Source organism: Bufo bufo, chromosome 7 (assembly GCF_905171765.1).
Source record: "Bufo bufo chromosome 7, aBufBuf1.1, whole genome shotgun sequence".
Lineage (NCBI taxonomy): Eukaryota > Metazoa > Chordata > Amphibia > Anura > Bufonidae > Bufo > Bufo bufo.
The window spans coordinates 21,048,176-21,073,767 of NC_053395.1; the positions used below are offsets into that span (position 1 = coordinate 21,048,176).

The 25,592-nt window shown below is 47.8% G+C and overlaps 1 protein-coding gene across 4 annotated transcripts in view; it reads left to right on the forward strand.

Annotated features, from left to right (window-relative positions):
* Window positions 1-25,592, forward strand: part of RAI1 (retinoic acid induced 1) — a 118,045-nt gene that overhangs the window by 55,913 nt on the left and 36,540 nt on the right. Inside the window, exon 1 of one of the 4 annotated variants that reach the window (XM_040441000.1) lies at window positions 15,132-15,216. The exons of the other annotated variants lie outside the window; for them this stretch is intronic. The gene's annotated coding sequence lies outside the window, so the exon portion shown is untranslated. Of the gene's footprint in view, window positions 1-15,131; window positions 15,217-25,592 lie in introns of those variants that run through there. 4 annotated transcript variants of the gene reach the window in all.

The following is a 25,592-nucleotide window of genomic DNA, read 5'->3' on the forward strand; positions in this document are numbered from 1 at the left end:
TGCCTGTGTGTCACTCTTAGCTTATTTATGAACCAGGTTGCTCAGGATGAATGTGGTTTTAGATCTTCTTTAACCTGTGTGTGTCACTGACAGAGTATGCATGAATCAGGGTGCTCAGGATGAGCATGGTGTTTAATTGACCACTTCCTGTGCAAATGTAACTGAAAAGCTGTTCATGAATCAGGAGGCTCTGGGTGAAAGTTCTGTTGCTCTGCTCTACCTGTGTGTTACTGACAGTCTATCTGTGAACTAGGCAGCGCAGGATGAACGCAGTGTTTATCTCCCCCGCCTGTGTAAATGCCACTGGCAGGCTATTCATGAATCAAGAGGCCCAGTATTAAAGTTCTATTTCTCTGTTCTACCTGTGTGTCACCGACAGTCTGTTCAAGAATCAGGAAGCCCAGGATGAACATGGCTTTAATCACTACCTGTTTAAATGTCACTGACAGCTTATTTGTGAATTAGGAGGCTCAGGATGAACAGTGCTATTGATCTGCTCTACCTTTGTGTCGCCGGGAGGCCCAGGGTTCACATGGTTTTTATCTCCTCCTGGCTCTGCAAGTGTCACTAGCTTTATGAATCCTTTGGGAGAAGACTATAGCGCTCTTCAAGGTGTATCAATAGAATTCCAGAACTACAGTAAAGACTGACACCCGCAGAGACTTTGCAGTGGATGAAAGGTGGCGCTGTGATTGCTGCCATTAGTAGTGGTCGCCCAGTGTCAGTCACCCATGCTGTAGAGCCACATAAGTCGGGGGCTGATATTTCTGGGTCATTTGTTTGATTTTCGGAGGAAATGCGGAGATTACGTCAATAATGGATGATCCGGTAATAAATCAGGCGATTATACACCGGTGACCTTTCTTCTCTGGCATTTGTATAATGGTGCGGCTCATGCGAGCGTCATATTTTATCCGTACCTCATACGTGATCTGTCAGGAGTGCGCTCCATAATGTCACGGACTCCACAACTTGCACCCCTGTATGGGGGCGTTCACCTCACTCAGGGGGTCCCGGGGCGGGCACATGTGCCACTGACCATTATACTGACCGGCCCACTGATGAGGTTCTAATGGTACCGCCTGGTGGTGCATCACTGCATAAGGAACTCATTCTCCCATTCAGGAGCCTGGGAAAGCTGGGTGACTGCCGAAATACCTGCCAGTGCTGCCCTTAATACATTTTGGCTATATAGTGTGGCACCCAGCTTTCCCAGGAAAAGATGTAACTCGAACCCACTGACAAATCTGCCTAGTTAGGTGGCAATATATCTCAAATTGGCCATTCAGGACCCCAAAATCTATAATGGAGGCCAGTACTCTGGGAAGGCTGGGTGAACTCTATTAGTGCTGTAATGGCGGCCATATTGGTTGTCAGGACTCTAAGAAAGCTGTATTGGCGGCCATATTGGTTGTCACTCAAAAATCTAGGAGAGCTGTAATGGCGGCCATATTGGTTGTCGCTCAGGACTCTAAGAAAGCTGTAATGGCGGCCACATTGGTTGTCACTCAAAAATCTAGGAGAGCTGTAATAGCGGCCATATTGGATGTCACTCAGGACTCTAAGAAAGCTGTAATGGCGGCCACATTGGTTGTCACTCAGAAATCTAGGAGAGCTGTAATGGGCGGCCATATTGGTTGTCAGGACTCTAAGAAAGCTGTAATGGGGGCCACATTGTTTGTCACTCAGAAATCTAGGAGAGCTGTAATGGCGGCCATATTGGTTGTCACTCAGGACTCTAAGAAAGCTGTAATGGCGGCCACATTGGTTATCACTCAAAAATCTAGGAGAGCTGTAATAGCGGCCATATTGGATGTCACTCAGGACTCTAAGAAAGCTGTAATGGGGGCCACATTGGTTGTCACTCAAAAATCTAGGAGAGTTGTAATGGCGGCCATATTGGTTGTCAGGTGTCTAGGAAAGTAGTAGTGGCCATATAAGTTGTCACTCAGGAGTCTAGGAGAGCTGTAATGGCGGCCATGTTGGTTGTCAGTCAGGACTGTATGTAAGTTATAATGGTGACCATATTGGTTGTCACTCAGGGCTCTAGGAATGCAGTAATGGCAGCCATATTAGTTGTCATCCAGCTTTGCCAGACACAGATATACATTTTTGACAACTTTCTGGGATTTTACAGTTGCTGTAGTGACTCAGTCCTGCTGTGAGGCCGCAGCGTCTCTGAGTTCAAGGTTTCTTCCATTTATGTCCCGTTCTCAAGGTTAAAACGACCCAAATGGCGTCCCGGCCCTGACAACGAGCCTGGAGAAATGTATTATTCATGGAGCTGCTGTCACCACAGAGGAATGTAACGTTACATAATGGGGCGGATTAAAGAAGGTGCGGGGTTTTATGTTTGCCTGACATACATTCGTGCATGGCTGACAGCTATTTGTCCTGACACCCCCCCCCCCCACTCATACACATGCATGCTCAGCTCGGCCGAGCGTGCATGTGTCCTCAATGCGTTTGGCCAGATTTAGGTCAGTGGTGGACCATCCTCAGCTTCTTCTGGAACTGGTCTACTTCTGCAGCACCAGGAAGCCTCATGATCTGCTGAGACTTGTAGTTCCACCAATGACTGATGTCTACACCACTCTTCACTTAAAGGCGTTTTCCAGGATTTTACACGTGATGACGTTGGATATCCTCAGGATAGGCCATCATTATCTGATCAGCTGATCGTGAGGGTGCGGGGTGTCAGACCCCACCAGATCAGATAGCGATGACCTGTCCTCAGGGTAGGCTATCACTTGTAAAATCCCAAACAACCCCTTTAAGGCCATGTGACCTGAGTGACACCTCAGCCTGAGTGTTTTTTTTTGTTTTTTTACCAAGGCCCTTCTGACCATTGGTAAAGACAGCTCTGGGCCCCCAGGTCCACTGGTTCTGCTGGGATGTGTAGTTCCACAGGAAGCCGTAGACTTTCATTTTCTGCATTATGATCCCTGGATAACTGGCCAAGAACGGGGAGGGGGAGAATCTAGAAACCATTAGATGACGGATTAGGCGGGTACCGGGTTCTTAAAAGGATTGTGTCTGAATCCTCTATTGATCAGGCTGATGAGGGCAGGTGGACGGGGGAGGGAAGCGGAGGACGCCTGGGTCAGGACTCATTATTCCACCCAGAGGACAGAGAAACAAGTTCAAAGCATCGCCTTGCTTAGCTGCACTGTCACGTCTCTGATGAATATCTCGCTGGGAAGGTGCTCGAGCAAACTTCATTTTCATGGCGCTGTGTCATTAGAGCGCAGAACTGCAGCAGTCCTTTAATTATGTGAAGTGTAGCAGTGAATAACACGGATATATATGTTCAAGTGAGATCGCCATCCCTATGTATATGCAGCATTTTGGTCATGTTGCCAGTAAATGCCTTGGACGAGGCTGCAATTTTTGGGCCCGGTGGAGAGCAGTGAAAATATTTCCCATCCCCCACTGACTGATGTCCAAAGATCACTTGTCAGCAGGTTCTAGCCAATTAAGCCAGGCATTCCACCTGTAAGGGTTCTTCCTGCTGATTAAAATGATACCTGTCTTGTGAAAATCGGTTCTGGCGTTCCTGAGAAGAAAAGACGTTTATTCCTTATGCAATGAGGAATGCAGTGTGTGAAGGGGCGTGGCCTAGACACTCCATGCGCCTCGGGTTTCCAGCTCTGGCCACGCCCCTTCAGGTTACTGAAGCTCTAACTTGCAAATAGAATAAAAGTCATTTTTCTTGGGAACGCTGCAACCAATTTTCACAAGACGGGTATCATTTTAATCAGGAGGATCACCCCTATCGGGCAATATGCCTGGTTTGATAGGGTTTCTCCTGCTGACAGGTGCACTTTAAAGAGAATCTGGCACCTATTTTATGCTGCCCTCTTGTTTTTGGGAGCTTTTGACAATTTATGGAGGTTGGGAGTAAAATGAAGACCCCATAGACAATCTAACCATTGGTCAGAAGCGTTTGTACAGTGAGAGGCACAGGAGACAATGTAACTGATATGGCAGGTGGTTGTATGATGGTGGCATTGAAGACAATACAAGTGATATAGATAGATGTTGTAGTACACAGTGTGACGGGTGGTAATCGAGGATGGTTGTACAGTAAGAGAGCAGCAGAGAATGCTACTGTTAGGCTATGTTTACACTACAGAATTTTCACGCAGATTTTGTCTCATGTCCCACGTGCAATCTGCATGCTGTGCAGAATTCCCAGATTTTTTTTTTGCCATAGACATAAGTAGCATTTTACATGCTTTGGACAGAAAATGCAAGGATTAGGTCAGCCTCTGATTTTTGCAGCCCGAAAATCAACCATGAAATTTCACTACGCATTTTTGCCCAGATGTTTAGGACAGTTGCGCAGCATAATTATGACAGCATGTGTGAACCTAGCCCAAGGGGCGTTGATACAAGCAGACTATGGCTCTTGGTTAGGGAGCATGTGACAAGGGTTGGCGTGAGGTTGGTTGTACAATTGTGGAGCAGATGGGTGCGGGGGATGATTGTACAATGAGGGACCGTCTGACAGTGTTCACTATGGAGGTTGATCCTACAGGTAGACCGTAGTAGGCGTTGTCGGTGTAGCTTTTAATGATGGAGTGCATTGCCACAGAACGGTTGAATAATTTGGGAGCAGTAAACAATGTAACGGTTGAGAGAACAGCTGACAACGTTACCGTGGAACCTGTCAGCGGATTATACAGCGAGTTGTCAGAGGTTAGTCATGGCGGCCGTTCTGTAGGCAGTCTATTATGTGGGGGCGTAACAGGGAGGACTGGGGAGAAAACGGAATACTTGCTTATGGCAGCTGGCTACATGATCAGGGGCCAAGGTAGTCCACCCATTAACGAGGCGGCTGTCTAATGAGGGAGACAATGGCACTGTTGATTACAGAGGGTATAATGAGGAGTAGTGGAGCCAGAGGGTGGCCATATAATGAATGACGGGCAGACAATGTAACAATTGGATTCTCAAGTGTCTGTATTAGTCCATATAGATGATGCATTGTAACAAGGTGGGGGGGGGCAGTTCGTTAAGAAAAATTGTAACTTCAGGTTCCATTTACTTCAAGTGGGCAACGTTTTACATCTTATTCTTTGTCTATGTGCTGAATAGACCTGTAGCGCCAGGTTCCATAGGCAGCGGGCCTTTGTGTGCGGCGGCGGCGGCGCAGTAGAAGGAGAGGTATTCAGTTGTCCGCCTGTGAATGGGTTAAGAGGTGTAATGCTGTAAAATATTCCAGTTTACAGCCCTTAATTAGCTAACATCACCTCTGGCACTGGGATAAGATGAATTAGGAGATTGTGAGCGATGACGGCGGTGGCGGCGGAGCGCATCTCTCTTCGCCTAGCACCCGAAAGAGGAGCAGCACACGAGGTGTTGGGGCTGAGGAATATTAGCAACGCCGCATGTTGGATGAAATATATCAGGGCCTTGACAGCAGCGCAGCTGAGACGGGAGAGCGAGACGTGATTGACACCCGGGGCACAAAGAGAACAATGATTCCGAGGTAGAAAGGTGATGTTAGGAGCGGCGGTACTGCGCCGGCGGAGGAGCAGCCTTCAGATCTCGGAGGTGTGCTAGAATAAAAGATGGGGTCACCACCAGGGGAAGGTCATGATGAATGGAGGGTGGTGGTGGTGGAAAGGAAGCAGGAGCTTGTTAAAACGCAGAGGAGAGACTCGGGGGAGCACTCGATGGTAGGCGTCTTATCTCTGGCCGGCTCCAGGAGTATGTGTGCCCCTAGGGCAGCAGAGTCACGCTGAGCCCCCTTCTTGGGCACACGGGGCCTATACCAAGGTATCTCCTGCTTGTAGTCAGACCGGTCCATTGGGGGGGGTCTGATGGCCGATGTACGGTTTATGGACCGGGGACAATAGAGGCATAGATCACCCATCTGTCTCAGAGCTGATTTTTTTGCGTCACATGCTCACAGGGCATATTGCGCACAGATTTTCATGCAGAAAATACATTGCACAATACCGTACCAGCTAAGTGGGTGAGATTTTCAAAACTGACATTTTTCTGAAGAATTTCAGTGCAAATCTGCATGTAAAACGTGTGGATTCGGGGCGTAAAAGCAGCAAAATAGGCACAAAGAATGCACACAGAAAATCAGCATAAACAAATAAGATACAACGCATTTCGGGCCGCCCCCGAGAGTGGCCCCTTTATTAGGCAAATGCATTTGTGAAGCTGGACAATTAGTGGGGGCGCACAGGTCATCATGGCACCGAATTACATAACCCCAAGCCGCATGCGTGATGATGTCACTTCATCAGGCATCACACAGATGTAGCAAAGCTGAGTTTGCTGTTTTCTGCAAACCCACATAGAGCTGGGCTACATGACAAACTCAGCTCTGCCTCATCTACATGACGAATACAAAGTCATCGCTCTTTGGGGCCCACGACTAGGGCCCAAGAACGCCCCCTTGGCTGCTCGCACACATGAGCCCATAAAGGCTCTTATCTTTCAGTTTCTATGGTGAGGACGGGTAAAGGCGATGAGGTTTTTGTGTACAAGGTCATTACGAGGGGGGGGGGATTAATCGTGTAAAACATGCCGCCATCACGCCTTTGTGTTTTATGTGTGGGACATGCACAGCCCTGAAGGTGACAAGGTGACAAGCGGCAACACCGCGAGCTGCCAAAAACCGCCCCATCCCCATCCATCCTCATCAAAAACGGATCTGCGTCCTGTCACCATATGTCTCTGAACGTGCATCAGGGGATCTGAAGTTGGCGAGCGGGGGAGAGGAATTCATAGGAGAGACGGAGATGTGGAAGGAAACGGATTAAGGGGTTAAATCATGATTCTTTTCTCACAACCTATCACGGACCACGGAAACAATGGCGTCAATTACATAAAACAACAAAATTAAAAAAATATATGTTTTTTTTTTCTTTTTCTAACATGCGTTGTATAGCTCTACCATAGATTGCAATTTCCTTAATGGTTTAGTTTCAGTTGAAAAAAAAATTCACTTCAGAAATCAAATTTTCTATTGTTTTAGTCACAAATCCCAACGACCAAACTACTAAGGGCCTGTTCACATCTCGTGGTTGCTGTACGTCAGGCGAATACATTTAGACCTACAGTAAAAAAAAAATCTGTACAGAAACATATGAAATTTTGTCGTTATCTATCCTTTTTTTTTTTAACGGATCCGTGTTTGACGGATGTGCATATGTTTCAATACCTTTGTGTCTGGTTTTTTTAACAAAAAACCTACGTTTTGTGAATCCTTTTTTAAAATAAAGATTTAAAGATTTGAAGTCAATATCTGAAAAAAACGGATATGTTTAATGGATGGATGGAAGTGTATTGCCATCTGTTTCCCATTCTTTGCAATTATAGTCTATGGGTACATCAAGACATACATTTCTATACGTTTTTTCTTTTTTTTTTGTTTACAATCGTATCCGTTTGACGTACAGCAAAAAGGAGATGTGAATGGCCCCTAAGGCTCTTTTCACACCGCTTGCGCTATTCCATGCATTAAAAATAGAAACTTCAGCAGATGCTGCCAAACGGAGGCTGAAAAACACTCTTTTGGCCTCCGTTGCTCTATCAAGTGCCTATGGGTTCATTTAATGCATCGGGGCCTTTCCTGGCACAAGGTATGGGTGCAGCATCAAAATACCCATAGCAACCAATCACAGCGCAGCTTTTATTTTACCAGAGCAGTTTTAGAAATGAAAGCTGAGCTCTGATTGGTTGCTAAGGGCAGCTAGGTTTGATAGGTGAAGCCCTCCTTGGGGATCTAAAAGAAAAACTCTTTGCTGCCCATAGCAACCAATCACAGCGCTGCTTTCATTTCCTATTCCGCTCTTGGAAAATGAAAGCTGATCTCTGATTGGTTGCTGTGGGCAACAAAGACAGTTTTTCTTTTAGACAGTTTCCCTAAATCTGCATGTTGTTAGAACGGAGGACGCAATTCATTGATAAATATGACGATTCATTTGGTGACTATTGGCTTTGGGATGCTTACTGGCATTTGTGTCCGTCCTTTTGCCATGCTGATTTTGGCTCTCTTGGGGTAGTTTCCAACCTCTTGGACAAGGTGACGGACAATGTCCATGTTGCCCAAAGGATTTAAGTGTATCACCAATATAGTCCTGGATGGCGTCTCCAACCAGTTGTGCAAATATCGTTGTCACTCAGCTCTCTCAGATACAAAATCGGTGGAGCGCGTGTTTCAAGCCTCATTTATAAAATTCAATAGGGGGTATTTATGAAAAATTTGTGCTAGGGAAAACTGGCTTAGTTGCCCATAGCAACCAATCATATTGATTCTTTCATATTCCAAAGGAGCTTTGAAAAATGAAACATGGAATCTGATTGGTTTTTAGGGCCAAGTAAGCCAGCTTTTCCTTAGCAACAGATTTGATAAATGGCATCAGAGACCAATCAGATCGCAGCTTTCGCCTTGCCAGTGCAGGTTAGAAAACTGAAAGCTAGCATCTGATTGGTTGCTATATGACACACAGTGGAATAGCACACAAAATGGCCGCTTGATATGGGTCCAAGTGACGTTCTGTTTTTGGCCTCCAAAATGGAGCATTTTGCTTTGATCTCTTAAAATTGATATCAGTAGATTATTTCAGGTAATGGATATCTGCTAAGCTACGGCGTCTTGTTACGCCAAGCCAAAATGTTAAAAATCTCGCCTCCAAATTGTGCAGGAGAGGAGTCTACGATGAACAGGTGTCTGCAAATTAACCCCCATTCGCCTAGAAATGTTACATTGCCCTAATCACGGGCATCTCGCTGTCCACGGGTGTGCCCGGCTGGGCAGCCATACTGAGTTCATTCCTCCAATCAGAATTCACCAGAAGGTGCTAAATTTAGCGGACTAGCTTCTTGTAGCGCTCCTCTCATTTATTATAGAGAGTGCCTTTTGTGAGACTGCCACTTCCAGCATGCTCTGCAGCTCTCAACATACTGAGAGTTGTAGTTTTGCAAAAGCTGGAGATCTACGGGTGAGTGGCACCTGCCCTGATGAATAGTCTTTCAGCCATACTGCAGAATATTTGACAGGTGTTGCTTAGCACCAGTGACCTCGCTGTGTGGGTGACAACACTAGACCTTCGTGCTGCCAGGTGGTGGCTAGTATGCAGCACTGGATGGAAAGGGGCTGAACTGCAGTACTACATACAAGCGGTAGACAGGCCTGGTGCTGCTTTTTGAAAGAAAGCAGCCATTTTTTTTTTATTCTACACAACCCCTTTAAGAAGGAACATTGTAATAATTAATATATATTGGAACATTTGACGGAGTGCCCCGTTTTTGTGTTTCTCCTGCTGAACTGTGAAAAAGTGGTTCTCCCTGGCAACCAATCAGAGTTTAGCTTTTATTTCCTAGCCTATCTCGGAAACTTGGACTCCAGTTGCTATGGGCAACAAGGCTGATTTCTGTTATATCTAGGCCGCTAAAAGGATCAGTCCTAACTAATCGAAACCTGTTCCATCGGTTTCCCTGTGAGCTTGTTTTACCAAGGTGCGACCTCGTGGCGAATGCCAGCCGCGTCAGTAGCAGCATATATTCACCTCTGTGGCCATGTTTCGTCGTTTATAGCCGCCATTCCCGTAGTCAGTCTGTGACTACTCATGGGTCAGTAGTGTCCAGTTCTATTACGATTTGACCATGGTTGTTTGTTTTCTAAGGCTTAACGCCTTTATGAAAAAAAATATCCCCCCCCCCCCCTTACAAGAGTAAAGTGGTGGATAATGTGACACTGCGGTGTGCGACCAGGATGAGGGATGGGAAGTGATAAATAAATAAATCACGCAGCGGCGTTCGGGAGAGCCGGGATCTAATTGCTTCTCTGTTTGGACGCGGCCGCTCCTGACATCTCATCTAGCGATGTCTTCAATGAGGTAATCACCACCTGTCAATCTCGTGGGCCGCCGCTGCCCCCTCTGACAAAAAGCGCGTCCCACCTTCCCCACGGCACTGTCGCTCCCTTTCTCCAGATGTTCCCCATGTAACTGGCAGGCGACTTGTAATGGGGGCAGAGTAAATATGCAGATCAGGTGCGACGAGGGGCTGCGTAATTGGAGTCATTAGACTTTCTCCTGACTAAAATTTAATTTTTTTCAATTTTTTTCCTAAAATATAATAAAAGAATGAAAAATATACACAAAGGTGATGTCATGGCATTAGGCCAGCTGCCCATCCGCCATCTTGAAAATGCAACAGTTTTTTTCCCCCTAATTTTATTAACCCATGATTTACGCTGACAACCCAGTTACTGTTGCCAGGCTGTTGACATGTCAGGAAATGATAGATTTTCTAGATTTCCGTTGTCCTCAGTTTTCCCGCCTTAAAGTGGAACAACACCGAGGCTTGGCACCTCCGAAGAGGATCAGAAATGACTGATAACAGAGAGCAATAGATTGTATTCACCTGAGTGCCGAATGGCGGAAAACTAGACTTTACGTGTAGCCATTCCCCTCCCCCAAGTGAAATTAGGCCTCTCTGAATTGTCCATGTCCAGCTGAGCACGCTGGGAGTTGTAGTTCTACAGCTATCCCTTCCGGGTTACTCCCTGTGTAGCCAGAGAGATGAGGCCGTACGCCACAACAAGCCGTGGAGCCCCTTGGGTCGTTCTGAATTCCTCTCAATAACCCTCCATTAGACAGGACGCCTCAGAAGAAGAGGTCCTGAAGGGGCTGCCGGCTTTACAGAGCAACGTGCCCCCTCCCTCCATGGTCTTCACAGTCATTAAAAATTAAGCAGGCATGCGACACAGCGGCATGATTGACACCCACCCCCGACGCCATTTTCTACATAATACATTTTTGTGGGGGGGGGTTTTGTACAAAAATACGCAGAATACGCATTATTTCTAGCACCGCCATCTGCATTAATATTTCAGGAGACGCGACAGACGCCAAATCTAAAAATTGCCTAATAATTGTGGGAGCTTTGCGAACCCATCACCTGCACGCAGGCAGCTAGTAAATTCTCCGGAAATCCGAATCACAGACAGAGCTGCGCACCTCCCGTGATATCGGACGTTCTCTGTGAATTCACAGGCCAGAGTCCTATACCTAACGGGGGCCATTTATCAAGGCTGGTGCTAAGGAAACGTAGTTAGCCATAGCAACCAATCCGATTCCACCTTTTATCTTCCAGAGCTCCTTTAGCAGATGAAAGGATCCATCTGATTGGTTGCTGTGGGCAACTGCTCCAGTTCTGTGAGAAAGCAAGGGGGTGAGAAGGGGGGGGGGGAAGCAACTAGAGATGAGCGAATTTCCACTTATGAAATTTATTCACGCTTAGTTTTCTGGTAAAAGGTGAATTGCGTTATGGACTCTTACCACGGACCATAAGGCAATTCTAAGATGGAGTGCATAACGGAACCCCTTTAGAAGCATTTCGTTATTCATTCTGTCATAATAGAAGTCTATGGGCTGCAAAACGCATCTGCCCGTTTTCATTATGCAGGGGTGTCCTCTCCTGCATAACGGAAACGGGACGGATCCGTTTTGCAGCCCATAGACTTCTATTATGACGGAATGCCTCTGAAGGCATTCCGTTATGCATTCCGTCATAGAACTGCGTTATGGTCCGTGGTAGCAGAATCCATAACGCAGTTCAGCTTATACCAGGAAAGGAAGCGTGAACAAATTTCAAAATATGAAATTCGCTTATCTCTAGAAGAAACCATAAAGCCATCCTGTCCTGAGAGGCCAAACCCAGCAGTATAATGGGGGCCAATTTGGATCTTTGCTATGAGCCCCCCTGTTCTATGTATGACATGGGTTGTGTGGAAGGTTTGCAGCTGACATGGGGCTTCTGGCTGCATCGACTCCCCACACAAAAAATTGCCATCTCTACTAATGAGAACGACATCATTTTAAGGGGCTTTCCAAGATTTTTTAACTGATGATGACCCTTCCAGTTCATCAGTATCTGATCAGTGGGGGTTCGACACCTGAAACCCCCACTGATCAGCTGTTTGAGAAGGCACGGCCTTCTCACAGCTTTTCCTAGGCCAAGTTCATGGGTCGCAGGGCCTAGGCGCAGCACAGCCCCATAGAAGTCAATGGGCTGAGCGCAATACCAAGTACAGCCACTATACAATGTACGGCGCTGTGCTTGGTGAGCAGAGGGAAGGCCGCTGTACTACTGCCATCTCAAACAGCTGATCGGCGGGGGTCTCGGGTGTCGGACCCACACGATCATATACTGATGACCTATGCTGAGTCATTGGTTAAAAAATGTCGGAAAACCCCTTTAAAGGGAATCTGTGATCTACTTTTATTATATTTAGCCAATGCCAAGCCCTCCTTCTCCAAGAGCCTAAGCCCTCCTCTTCACTTGTTCCCAATACCTTTCCCTTGCACCTTTCAGTCGACCCCCTCCTCTGCGACATCACCATTTTCATTTAACTCCGCCCCCAGGTCAGCATCTTCCTCAACGAAATCTCATGCAAGTGCAGAACAAGAAAATTCCTGTGTTTGCACAGTGACTTCCCTGCATTGGGCATCTGGCTGTAGGTACAGCGCATGCACCGAGCCGTTGACAACGCAAGATTTCACTGAGGCAGCCTGAGATGGAGTTTAAAGAAAATAGTGATGTTGCAGAGGAGGGAGTGGACTGGAATTCGGGGAGAGGGGAGATACTAGGAACAAGTGAAGAGGCGGACTTGGGCACTTGAGAGAGGTGGACTTGGACTCTTGGAGGAGGCGGGCTTAGGCTCTTGGAGGAGGCAGGCTTGTGTTCTTGGAGAACGCAGGCTTGGGCTCTTGGAGGAGACAGGCTTGGGCTCTTGTTGTTGGTGGGTTTGAGCTCTTGGAGGAGGCAGTCTTCGGCTCTTAGGAGGAGGCAGTCTTTGGCTCTTGGATTTGGCAGGTTTGGACTCTTTGGGAAGGCGGACTTGGGCTCTTGGAGGAGACGGGTTTGGGCTCTTGAAGGAGGCGCCTTGGGTTCTTGCAGGAGGCGGGCTTGGGCTCTGGAGGAAGGCAGACTTGGACTCTTGGAGGAGGCAGCCTTGGACTCTTGGAGTAGGTAGGCTTTGGCTCTTAGGAGGAGGCGGACTTGGGCTCATGGGGGAGATGGGTGTGGGCTCTTGGAGGAGATGGGTTTGGGCTCTTGGAGGAGATGGGTTTGGGCTCTTGGAGGAGATGGGTTTGGGCTCTTGGAGGAGACGGGTTTGGGCTCTTGGAGGAGACGGGTTTGGGCTCTTGGAGGAGACGGGTTTGGGCTCTTGGAGGAGACGGGTTTGGGCTCTTGGAGGAGACGGGTTTGGGCTCTTGGAGGAGACTGGTTTGGGCTCTTGGAGGAGACTGGTTTGGGCTCTTGGAGGAGACGGGTTTGGGCTCTTGGAGGAGACGGGTTTGGGCTCTTGGAGGAGACTGGTTTGGGCTCTTGGAGGAGACTGGTTTGGGCTCTTGGAGGAGACTGGTTTGGGCTCTTGGAGGAGACGGGTTTGGGCTCTTGGAGGAGACGGGTTTGAGCTCTTGGAGGAGACGGGTTTGGGCTCTTGGAGGAGACGGGTTTGGGCTCTTGGAGGAGACGGGTTTGGGCTCTTGGAGGAGACGGGTTTGGGCTCTTGGAGGAGACGGGTTTGGGCTCTTGGAGGAGACGGGTTTGGGCTCTTGGAGGAGACGGGTTTGGGCTTTTGGAGGAGGCAGAATTGGGCTCTTGAAGGAAGCGGGCTTGGGTTCTTGAAGGAGGTGAGCTTAGGCTCTTGGAGGAAGCAGGCTTGGGCTCTTGGAGGAGGTGGCTTGGGCTCTTGAAGGAAGTGGGCTCAGGTTCTTGGAGGAGGTGAGCTTAGGCTCTTGGAGGAAGAAGGCTTGGGCTCTTGGAGGAGGCGGTTTGGGCTACTTGAACTGTTGTTGATGCCCCGCTGGGCACTTTGAGGCTCATTAGCATACTGAACACATCCGGGAAGATGGATAACCATGACAAAGGTGTAATTTTAATGATGGTATTGCATCAGCATTGGTTAAATACAGTGGAAGGAGGTGACAGAATCCCTTTAAAGAATGTAATAAAAAAACTGACTGTAGGGCAAAAAGCAAAAAAAATTTACTTTTTTTCTTTTATTGGACTGTGCAGCATGACAGAACAGAACAACGGAAATCAATTCAGGTTTTTTAATAAAAAAAAAGTAATATATTTTTTAACTATACAGTAAAATATAGTTTTTTTGCCATACAAATTTGTGAAAAATCTAAGATCATGAAGGAATAAGGCAAAGACAACCTACAGAACCTACCTATGGGCCACCACTGTATATGAGAGGGTGAATGGGGTCAGGGGTTAAATTGTCCAAAGCGAGTGCCAGTTCGCATTCTGGTCACGTCCCGGGTTAATCACCTATTCGTTGTGCGGAACGGTACTTGAATGGGGAGGGGAGGGGGTCCCCAGCTGTCCCTTTCTTTAGAGGTGACAGGGTCTGTTACTTTTTGGCAGGCGGCCAGTGCATCCCCTTAACGTCATTAGGCGGTGTGTGACATGGGTTTAAAAAATCCGTCTGGAGGTCACGCGAAATCAATCGCAAGGTCGGTGGCGTGCACCCTTAAAGGGACAGCAACACTTATTATGTTTCGAAGGCTTTATTACAGCAGCCTTCCCCGTAGAATAAGTAAAAAAATAAAATTTGAAAATTTAGGAAAAGTTTTTGGGAGTAAACATAAGGCCATGATATGTAGGCGTAAGGCATATGTAGGCAAATTAAAAATACCGCCATGCTTATATGAATGTAGGCAATTCATATAAGCATGGCGGTATTTTTAATTTTTTGCAATTTTTGTCACTGGAAGTGAAGGAAAAATTAAAAATTTCAAGAAAAACGAATATGGCTCTAGTCCTTGAAGACCAGTGCTAGCTACAGTAGGAGCGTCTATCTGGTATATACAGGGGTATACGTGACTATTTTTAAATATGTCCATATTTTTACCCTGTCCCCAGCCGGCCAACAGCTCGCGTGGCGGTCACAATTTTCCTGAGGTGACGTTGCCGTGGTTACCTCATGTCCTTAACACGTAGTGATCTTTACTTCCTGGCTGGTGTTTGCACACCTCCTGTAAGATGGATTAGAGCGTGTTTACTGGAAGGGAACAAGAGCGCGCTGATTCGCTGCACAGATGCAAGGCGATAAAGTTACAGGCGCGATGTTCTGCACGCCTGATAGGAAACGCTCTGCACAGATACGCGTTCCCAGCTCGCCCCCGACAACCTGTTTACAGCTCAGGCTGCCCTTAGTCCCTGCAGGTAAAACAGAGACAACGTGGATATTGATCAGCTAGGTAGGAAGACGTAACCTGAAGGAGGCTGGTTTTTTTTTGTGTTTTTTTTTTACGTATGAGGGTATACTATACGTCCAGGATCCACCATATTGGACAGGATCCATTACCAAGACAGATTTAAAGGGCATTCAAAACATTTTTGACAGATTTCTGTTAGAGAATGGGGGGGATTTATCATTACTAGCGTAAAGGAAAACTAGCTCAGTTGCCCATAGCAACTGTGGGGACTCGCTCTGGTAGAGAGGATTAGCGGACACAGTACAGAGGCAACAACAAGTTCTTTGGATCAAACAGTTCAGTGTTTTATTCACACTTTAGACAAGTGACACAACAAATAGTCATATTTAAACAAAAAGTCACCTTGCGGTGTTGGTGGTAATTCACACCATGCGGCAATTCTGCCTCAAAGAGTCCTTGCTGATAGCAGCACCAACCTGTTTTTACGCCAAACAGGTAGCAAGCCTTTATCCAGACACAAGGCTCCCAGATCCCAACACAGAGACCTGGCTTCTGAGCCCAGCTGCCTATTTAAGGACAACCAGGTGCTGCCAAAACCCGGACCGGCATTTAAAATCCGGTCTGGTATTTAACCTCACCTGGCTGTAAATCAGCCCAGCAGCACATGCTGGGAGGAAAATACCTCCAAAGGGAGTCCACTACAGCCTGCACTTTGGGTAGGTGACTTTCCCAGTCGGTACTGTGGATGACAATATCGTCCAGGTAAGCAGAAGCGTACCGATGATGTAGACGAAGCACGATGTCCATGAGCCATTGAATGGTGACGGGCGCCATGCAGACCAAAGGGTAAGACCTTATATTGACACAGCCCCTCAGGCGTGATGAAGGCAGTTTTCTCTTTGGCAGCCTCTCCCTTTCGTGAGGTCCAAAACAGAAAAATACCGGGCTTGTCCTAACCTCTCGATTAGCTCATCCACCCGGGCATGGGATACGCATCGAATTTGGAAACCTCGTTAAGTTTTCGAAAGTCGTTACAAAACCGCAACGTCCCATCCAGCCTGGGTATCAATACTATAATACTGGCCCACTCACTTTTTGACGACTCAATGACATCTAGCTGCAGCATTAGCTGCACCTCCTCGATATGGCTTGTCGCCGAGCCTCGGGCACCCGGTATGGTTTTAGCTCAGTGACAATGTCATGCTGGATTATGGAAGTGCGTCCAGGGAGGTCCGAGAACACATCCGTGTTCCGACTAACGAACTCCCTGGCCTCCTGAGTCTGTTTAGAGGAGAGGCTGTCAGCAATTTTTACTGTGGCAGCCGCCTCTCTTGCATCAGACCGAGGGGCCGGTACCTCTTCTCCTAGAAAACCCGGCCGCGAGCTGCCTTCTGTACAGGTTTCCCTATCTTTCCACGGTTTGAGTAAATTCACATGGTAAACCTGCTCCGGCTTTCGCCGCCCTGGCTGGTGTACCTTGTAGTTTACATCTCCAATTTTCTTGAATACCTCGTAGGGCCCCTGCCACCTAGCCAGGAACTTACTGTCCACGGTCGGCACCAGAGCCAAAACCCGATCACCCGGGTTAAAGATTCGGACCCGAGCCTGCCGATTATAGACCCGACTCTGGGCTCGCTGAGCTGCCTCCATATGCTCCCTAACAAGAGGCAACACTGTCTCTATCCCATCTTGCATCTGGGTAACGTACTAAATGACACTTATGTGAGGTGGGTTGTTGTTTCAACGCCTCTTTGGCCACATCCAAGAGACTGCGAGGGTGTCTGCCATATAGCAGTTCGAAGGGCGAGAACCCAGTAGAGGCCTGGGGTACCTCTCGCACTGCGAACATGAGATAGGGCAGAAGGAGGTCCCTGTCCTTCCCATCTTTAGACACTACCTTTTTCAACATATTTTGTAATGTTTGGTTAAACCGTTCTACCAGACCGTCCGTTTGCGGATGGTAAACGGACGTCTGTAGTTGTTTTATGTGCAGAAACTTACAGAGTTCCCTCATCACCTTGGACATAAAAGGGGTCCCTTGGTTGGTCAGAACCTCTTTCGGTAGTCCTACTCGGGAAAATATCTCCATTAATTCCTTAGCTATGAGTTTGGCCGAGGTATGTCGCAGTGGCACCGCCTCCGGGTACCGAGTGGCAGAGTCTAGATTGACTAAGATGTGTTGATGCCCTCTGGCGGACTTCGGTATTGGGCCTATGAGGTCCATAGCTATTTGGTCAAACGGTACTTCGATAATCGGGAGAAGTACTAGGGGACTACGGAAATGTGGCTGGAGGCTAGTTGTCTGGCAGGTTGGGCAAGACTTACAAAACTCTTCCACTTCTTTGAATATGCTGGGCCAGTAAAACCGCTGTAGAATACGATCCTGAGTTTTCTGCAGCCCCAGGTGACCCCCAAGAACATGTTGGTAGACTAGATCTAACACAAGCTTGATGAACCACAAAACAGAGAAACACTGACTCTGCCCCAGGTTGTTGTGGTTCAGCATCTACTATTAACACATTTTCCCAGGTGCAGGATAGGGTTGGGTCCCAATTATCCCCGGAGACATTGAGGTCTGCCAATTCAAGACCCGATGGCAAGTCCTCCACGTCTCCCACCATCACACTTAGTGGGGTTGTCTCCCCCTTTTCCACTGAAGTGGCGGTCACCCCTACTGCTGGCCCTTCGATCTCAGGTTCCCAGGGTTCTGGTCTCCCCCCTGAACCGGGCAACTCTGCTAGGGTTGCCCCTGTCTCATGGGTATCAGTTACTCTCATAGCAGGCCAAAGTGCCAGATAGTCTCTCCCTATTATGAGTTCATAATGTAAATTGGTGGGAACGGCCATTTCATGAGTCCATCTGCCAGCCCCTGTGGTTAGAGACACCAGGGCGGCGAGAGAGTCTTTTAAGTCTCCATGGATGCATATGACCCCGACTTTCCAGCCAGTATACTCGTCGGGCTGCACCAGGGAAGCTCTTACCAGGGACACCAGATTCCCTGAGTCCAGCAGAGCTACCGCCAGAGTGTCTCCCACTTCCATCTGGCACAGGTGACTATTGTCTATAGTCTCTGGGGTACCTGTTGCACATAGCTTCCTGGCATACAAGGACTGGCGGTAACCATAGTTAGTATCCATGGGTTCGCCCCGATGGGGACAGTCGGCCCTTATGTGGCCTGTAGGTCTGTAGGGAGTATATCCCCGGCGGGTTTTGCTGGCACAAGTCGCCGGGTCTGGGGTAGAGATTTCCAGGGTTTTGCTGCCCCCCTCCCAAAAGAACCCCCCTGTAGAGTCGTGGTAGCCTCACAGCACTCCACCAGGTCGACCATCTCAAGGGCATTACCAGGAGACACCTGGCCGATCCAGTGCTGGAGAGGGTACGGCAAGGCCCTCCAGAATACATCAGCCAACAGATGGTCCAGAATAGCAGTGGAACTCAGCACGTCAGGCTGCAGCCATTTTTGCAACCGGTGTAACAGATCATACTACTGAGGTCTCACGGGTTCAGCTGGGTTAAACTCGCATTAATGCACCTGCTGGGCCCGGACCAAGACATTCACCCCCAGTCTTGCCAGAATATCACCCTTTTCTGTTGTGTAATCGGCCGCTTGATCATCTGGTAAGTCGAAAAGCACCTGCTGGGGTCCGGATGCCAGAAATGGAGCGACAACCTCCTCCCACTGATCTCGGGGTAGTCTCTCCCTCACGGCCACCTTTTTGAACACCGCCGGATAGGTCTCGACGTCGTCTGAGGGGGGTCATCTTAGGGATCGCTGCACCTACCGCTTTTCAGGCATCGTGGACGTTCTGGGACGCTCCTGCCGCTTGTAAAGCCATCACATGTTGCAATAGCAGCTGGTTGGTTTCCTGCTGCTGCTTATTAGCCTCCCGCTGTTGCAAGTTAGCCTCCACGAGGGCTTTCACGATAGCTTCCATTTTGTCGAGAGACACGGGTTGTAATCTCACTGGTTTGATGTAAGACATACAACCGTGCCCGGAAAAACAAAAATATTTCGACCTTCATGCCAGCCTCACTGCGCTTGCCCGCATCCTCCACCAATTGTGGGGGCTCGCTCTGGTAGACAGGATTAGCGGACGCAGTATAGAGGCAACAACAAGTTCTTTGGATCAAACAGTTCAGTGTTTTATTCACACTTTAAGCAAGTGACAAAACAAACAGTCATATTCAAACAAAAAGTTACCTTGTGGTGTTGGTGCTAATTCACACCATGCACCAACACTGCCTCGAAGAGTCCTTGCTCATAGCAGCACCAACCTGTTTTTACGCCAAACAGGTAGCAAACCTTCATCCAGACACAAGGCTCCCAGATCCCAGCTGCCTATTTAAGGACAGCCAGGTGCTGCCAAAACCCAGACCAGCATTTAAAATCCGATCCAGTATTTGACCTCGCCTGGTTGTAAATCAGCCCAGCAGCACATGCTGGGAGGAAAATACTTGTTTTCCCAGAACAAACCTCTCACTGTGTCACACAACCAATCTAATTGATCCTTTAATCTGAAAATAGAAAGGTCCAATCTGGTTGCAACGGGTAAACAAGGCCAGTTTTCCTTTACGCCAGTTTTGATCAATCTCCCCTAGTCTCTACAAAAATCTGTCTAAAAATTAAGTGCAACAAATTAACAAATGTTTTTATTGTTTATTCATTTTTGTAAGTTTTTACATTTTTTTTTTCTATTTTCATGATTTTTGTGTTTGTTAATATATATATTATCTAAAAAGGTGAAGCCTTTCCTGACGGAAAAATATGAAAAAAAATATAAATCACGAAATCCAAGTGGAATCTGTCAGCAAGTGTTAGAACTTTCCATACCGCCCAGCCACCCTCGTGGTATTGTCCCGTGAAGTTGACCTCTATTAGGCCCTATACACACGACATGGCAAACCGCGAATCCGCAAAACTCAGATATGAGCTGCGTGCACCCTGCACTTTCTCGCTTAAAATGTCCTGCAAATGGGGATTGAAATCAACCTTCCCGCTGGGACTGTTGCGTTCCTGACAATGCCTGATCCAGGGAGTAGAGTGTCATCTACTGACTGACCACTGCCCTCCCGGGGGTGCTAAACAAAACTGAAGGCTTGTGAATTATACATCCAATATGGCCGCCATCACAGATCCCGCAGGGGCGGCAAGTCCAGCTTTTCTGGATTACTGAATGGATATCTGCCTAGTTACATAATTAGACCCATTTGCCATTTCGAGGTATGGCGGTGTAGGGTGACAACCACCTGGGTGGAAGTGGCGGCAGAGGCTTCATACTTGCTGGGGGTTGTAGTACTTGAACTGTCGGGCTTTGCTGTGTATTCTGATGAAAATATAAACCCCGATCTGGTCTAAAAGTCACAGGAAAGAATTTGCTGTGTTTTCATGGCACGGGAGAAGTTGTTGGAGCAAGCACTTTTTGCGGTGGCCTCCGCCCAAACACAGCTGCCGGGTTGTCCCGTGTCCTCTGAGAGCTGGATTAATGGGGCGGCCATGTTGTCCGCAGGTAGAAGATGATGATGTCGGGGTTTGCGGTTAAAGATTTTTACAAGGTGCAGATTTTTTATTTATTACCCTGCTGTTTTTTTTTTTTTTTTTTATGGGTGGCTCATGGTCAGTATCTTACAACATTGGGGGGGTCCCATCGGGACCACAAGACAAGGCCTATAGCAAAATTAAAGACTACCCCTCCTTCCCCTTCCATGACATAAGCCCCACCCTCAATCCTGGCAATGGAGGGACTAACGCATTTGGTCCCCTTATGTCTTATAGGACTTAACCCTGCCATTATTTGCTAATGTTACAGTGTGGCAGGAAGCCCTCTAGATGTCTACTACACTCTGGGACGGGGTCAGTCTTCTCTATGGGACCTCTATACTGTACGTGCCATATACATCTTATTTTATCTGTAAGCTCTAAGCCCGATTTCTATAGAAATACAAAATAATTACGAAAAAAAAAGTTTTAAAGGGGAACTCCACCCAAATGCCGTATGTGGAATCTCCTGTGATTTCCTCCCTGCTGGCTGTAATTTCAGTAATGTTGAGGTCATATTATAAACTCTTGCTAAATTTGAGACAAAAACAAGGCAACCCCACAAGGAATTATCATTTCAGAGAGGTTCGATGTGAAGATTACGGAATTTTCAGCTTCGGGTGGAGTTGTCCTTTAAGGCACGCATTTTAATAAAACAGTCATTTATTATGAATGACACCTGCTCTTCAATTTCAAAAACCTCTAACGGCTGAGGGGACAGCCACAGCTTGTATTGGTTGTCAGTTCCCTTCCCGCACACCAGGGGCGGACCGGGAACTTAAAGTAGCCCTGGAAAAAAACTAAAAGGGGCCCCATGTTGTTGACAGGTCCAACAGGACAGAAGGCGGTACAACATGAGTAAGCAGGGATAGCAATACCATAGGGCAGCACAAAATACCGCCCCAGCAGAACCAAATAACAGAGGGCAGCACAAAATACCGCCCCAGCAGAACCAAATAACAGAGGGCAGCACAAAATACCGCCCCAGCCGAACCAAAAAACACAATGCAGCACAAAATACCGCCCCAACAGAACCAGATACCACAGGGCAGCACAAAATACCGCCCTAGCAGAACCAAATACCACAGTGCAGCACAAAATACCGCCCCAGCAGAACCAAATAACAGAGGGCAGCACAAAATACCGCCCCAGCAGAACCAAAAAACACAGTACAGCACAAAATACCGCCCCAGCAGAACCAAATAACAGAGTGCAGCACAAAATACCGCCCCAGCAGAACCAAATACCACAGTGTAGCACAAAATACCACGCTAGCAGTACCAAAAAACACAATGCAGCACAAAATACCGCCCCAACAGAACCAAATAACACAGTGCAGCACAAAATACCGCCCTAGCAGAACCAAATACCACAGTGCAGCACAAAATACCACCCCAGCAGAACCAAATAACACAGTGCAGCACAAAATACCGCCCCAGCAGAACCAGATACCACAGTGTAGCACAAAATACCGCCCCAGCAGAACCAGCTACCACAGTGCAGCACAAAATTTCACCCCAGCAGAACCAAATACCACAGTGCAGCACAAAATACCACTCCAGCAGAACCAAATACCACAGTGCAGCACAAAATACCGCCCCAGCAGAACCAAATACCACAGTGTAGCACAAAATACCGCCCTAGCAGAACCAAATACCACAGTGCAGCACAAAATACCACCCCAGCAGAACCAAAAACCACATTTCAGTACAAAATACCAGCCCAGCAGAACCAAATTTTCCAGACAGCAATGCAGTTGAATTCAGGGGGGCACCTGCAGCCACGGTCCCGGTGCATAAGTACCTGCTGCTCCTATATTAATTAATACTGAGTGCACCAGATCGTTATGTAGCTGGCTGATAGCCGTGAGGAGGGCTCGCCCCCCGCCCCCCCAGCATAAGCCCACAGGGAAATTTCACTGTAGGGTCTATGGCCAGTCCACCCTTGCCCTACACAACAGAAAGCCTGAATAGGGCGGCCACCGCATTTTTCACGTATAAGTGTCACATTAGGGACATGATATCATAGTCATGGCACTTCTGCATGGGAGTGTTAAAAAAGTGACAACCCTCACATAGAACGGTTGTCAGGCTTGAAGTAGTCTGAGATGCAGCAAAGCCTCATTCTTGATCCCGAATATTCTGGGGGTGGAAATACTCTTTGTAAAGGGTAGCGAGATTTGGATCCAGGACAGAGTGGTTATGCAACAGTGCCCATGTAATTGGTGTGGGCTGGTAGGCACGACAAGCTGTTCTGCGCGTTCCTGGCGACGTCCCGCAGATTATGCCATGCCCGTGTTCACGTACCCCCCCCCCTCCTCCATTCCCAGGTGCCCGTCTCTTCATATTGCTCCCTGATTGCGTAGCTCAGGATGAGCGCCGATCCTCCCCAGTAATACAATCAGCAGCTGCGGCGGAGACGCTATGATGTGTCTATTCATCCTTTTATGATGGATTCTAATCTAATTCCATAGCAACAACACCAATCCTGCCTGTCCCTCCGTCTAAAGGGAGCGGGGGCCATCATCGCCGCCGCTGCTGCTGCCAAACTCATTCCGATGCTGCCACGTTGTGGCTTTCGGCATTTCATTTTAACAAACATGGTGGGAGGGAGGGAGGGGGGGTACATCTGGAATCTGTGCTATAATACATATAGTGCAAAGAGGTATCTTCCAGGGAAAGTGAGCCATCTCGCCAGCGCCACCTTGTGGAACTGACTCCCTGTGAGTCAGAGTCCGACTTTCTAACAAGCCTTGGGACATGACAAGGGAGAATAGCCAAGTCAGATATCCATCTGTAAACTGCTAATTCGGGGTGTTTGCCCCTCATCAGTATGGAGTATGGAGTGTAATGCCTTGAAAGCAGCTTAGGCAGGATGTTGGCTTATACTATAGAGGGTTAATTCTTATTAAAGGGGCCGGTACCTTAAAGGGGTTGCCCCATGGAAAATATTCGAAATTTTTTCAAACCAGCACCCGGATCCGAATACTTCTGTAATTGCACTGAATTCAATAAAATGTACCTGTATAGCGCCACCTGCCGATTGCACTTTTCCTTACTTCTCTGTCCACCTCGCTGAGGTGGTCGCACATGCTCAGTCTGTTAGAAGCTGTGACGGTTACAAGGAGAGAAGGACACGCCGCCTGAGCTTGGCATAAATCTGGCAGAGCAATTGGAGCAATGAATGAGGAGATTTCTGGGTCCATGTGAGGCACAGGGCCGGTTCTAGCTCTGTTAGGAGGCTGTCATGTACTGTATGATGTTCTCGTGTTTCACATTAATCATGGCACAACCCCTTTAATCCACCAGTAGAAACATTAGACTAGGGATGGCCAACCTGCGGCTCTCCAGCTGTCGCAAAACTACAACTCCCACCATGACCTGCTGTAGGCTGATAGCTGTAGGCTGTGTGGGCATGCTGGGAGTTGTAGTTTTGCAACAGCTGGAGAGCCTTAGGTTCAGAGGCGGCTCTAGACTTTGTGAGGCCTTAGGCGAAACTCGAACATGAGGCCCCCACGAACACAAGATATGCCAGCGATAATAAAGATCGACTACAAACAAAAACACTTGGTGTAGTATCCTCAGTTTCCCCCCCCCCCCCCCCCCCCCATGCCATATAACAAAAAATATGTTGAAAGAAATCAAAGTTAAAGCAGTGCCGGATGCAGTAAATTCTCAGCTGGAACAGCCGCCAGGATCACTAACGCAGTTGTGAAGGCAGCCTAATACAGCGCCACATACCTCTTACATCCAGGGACGTCTCCTCTGATGTAGACGTTCTCTTTCTTCATCTTCTCCATTCAGACCAGACCGCCATGATGATTTCTTTCAGCCATCTCTCATCTCTGACAGACGTCTTAGTTTCCTACTTTTCCTCAAACCTTCTCAACATCCCATCATGCACCCCCAATACTGAGACGCAGTGCCCCCCAAAACTATACTATAGAAACAGATAAACCCCCTGAAAATACTAGTTACACACAGATAGCACCCCCTTCAATAATTATTGGAACACAATGCCCTAAAAAATAACTGCACCCAGCAAATAATGCCCCTGACACTAATAGTGTAACCGTAATGTCCCCCAAAAATAACTGTGCTAATCTGATACTGTGCCAGGGCACCCCCACAGTAATAGTGCTCCCCAAAATCCCACCAATAGTAATAATTCTGTGCCAGAGTGCACTTAGTAGTAATAGTGCTCCTACAGTGCCCCCAACAGTAATTGTGTCCCAGAAGTAATAATGCTCCTATAGTCCCCCAGTTGTAATAAAGCCCCCTTATAATGTGCGCCAGTATAAAAAATAAAATGCCCTGTTGTGTGGCAGTAAAAAAAAACTTCCTCTTAGTGCCCCCAGTAGAGCCAATGTCCCCAGAGTGCCCTCATGTGATCAAATAACCCGTACTGTGTGCCACTACAAAAAACACTTAGTGCCGCCAGTTGAGCTAAGGTGCCGATAGTGCCCCTGTAATTTGTTCCAGTATAAAATACTCCTATATAGTGCCCCCAGAAGAGACCCCCATAGTGCTCCTCCCCATCCTATATAGTGGCCCCAGAAGATGCCCCCCCAAGTGCTCCTCCCCCGTCCCCATAGTGCCCTTCATAATGTGCCAGTATAAAATGCCCCTATAGACTGACCCACAAAGATGCCCCCATAATGCTTCTCACCCCCTTCTCCATAGTGGCAAAATGGGTGCCCCCATAGTGCCCCCCAATAATGTGCCAGTAAGAAGCACCCCCATATAATGTGCCAGTAAGTGTCCCCATAGTGCCCCCAATAATGTGCCAGTAATAAGGGCCCCTATAGATGCCCCCCCAAATCATGTGCCAGTAACAAGTGCCTCTCC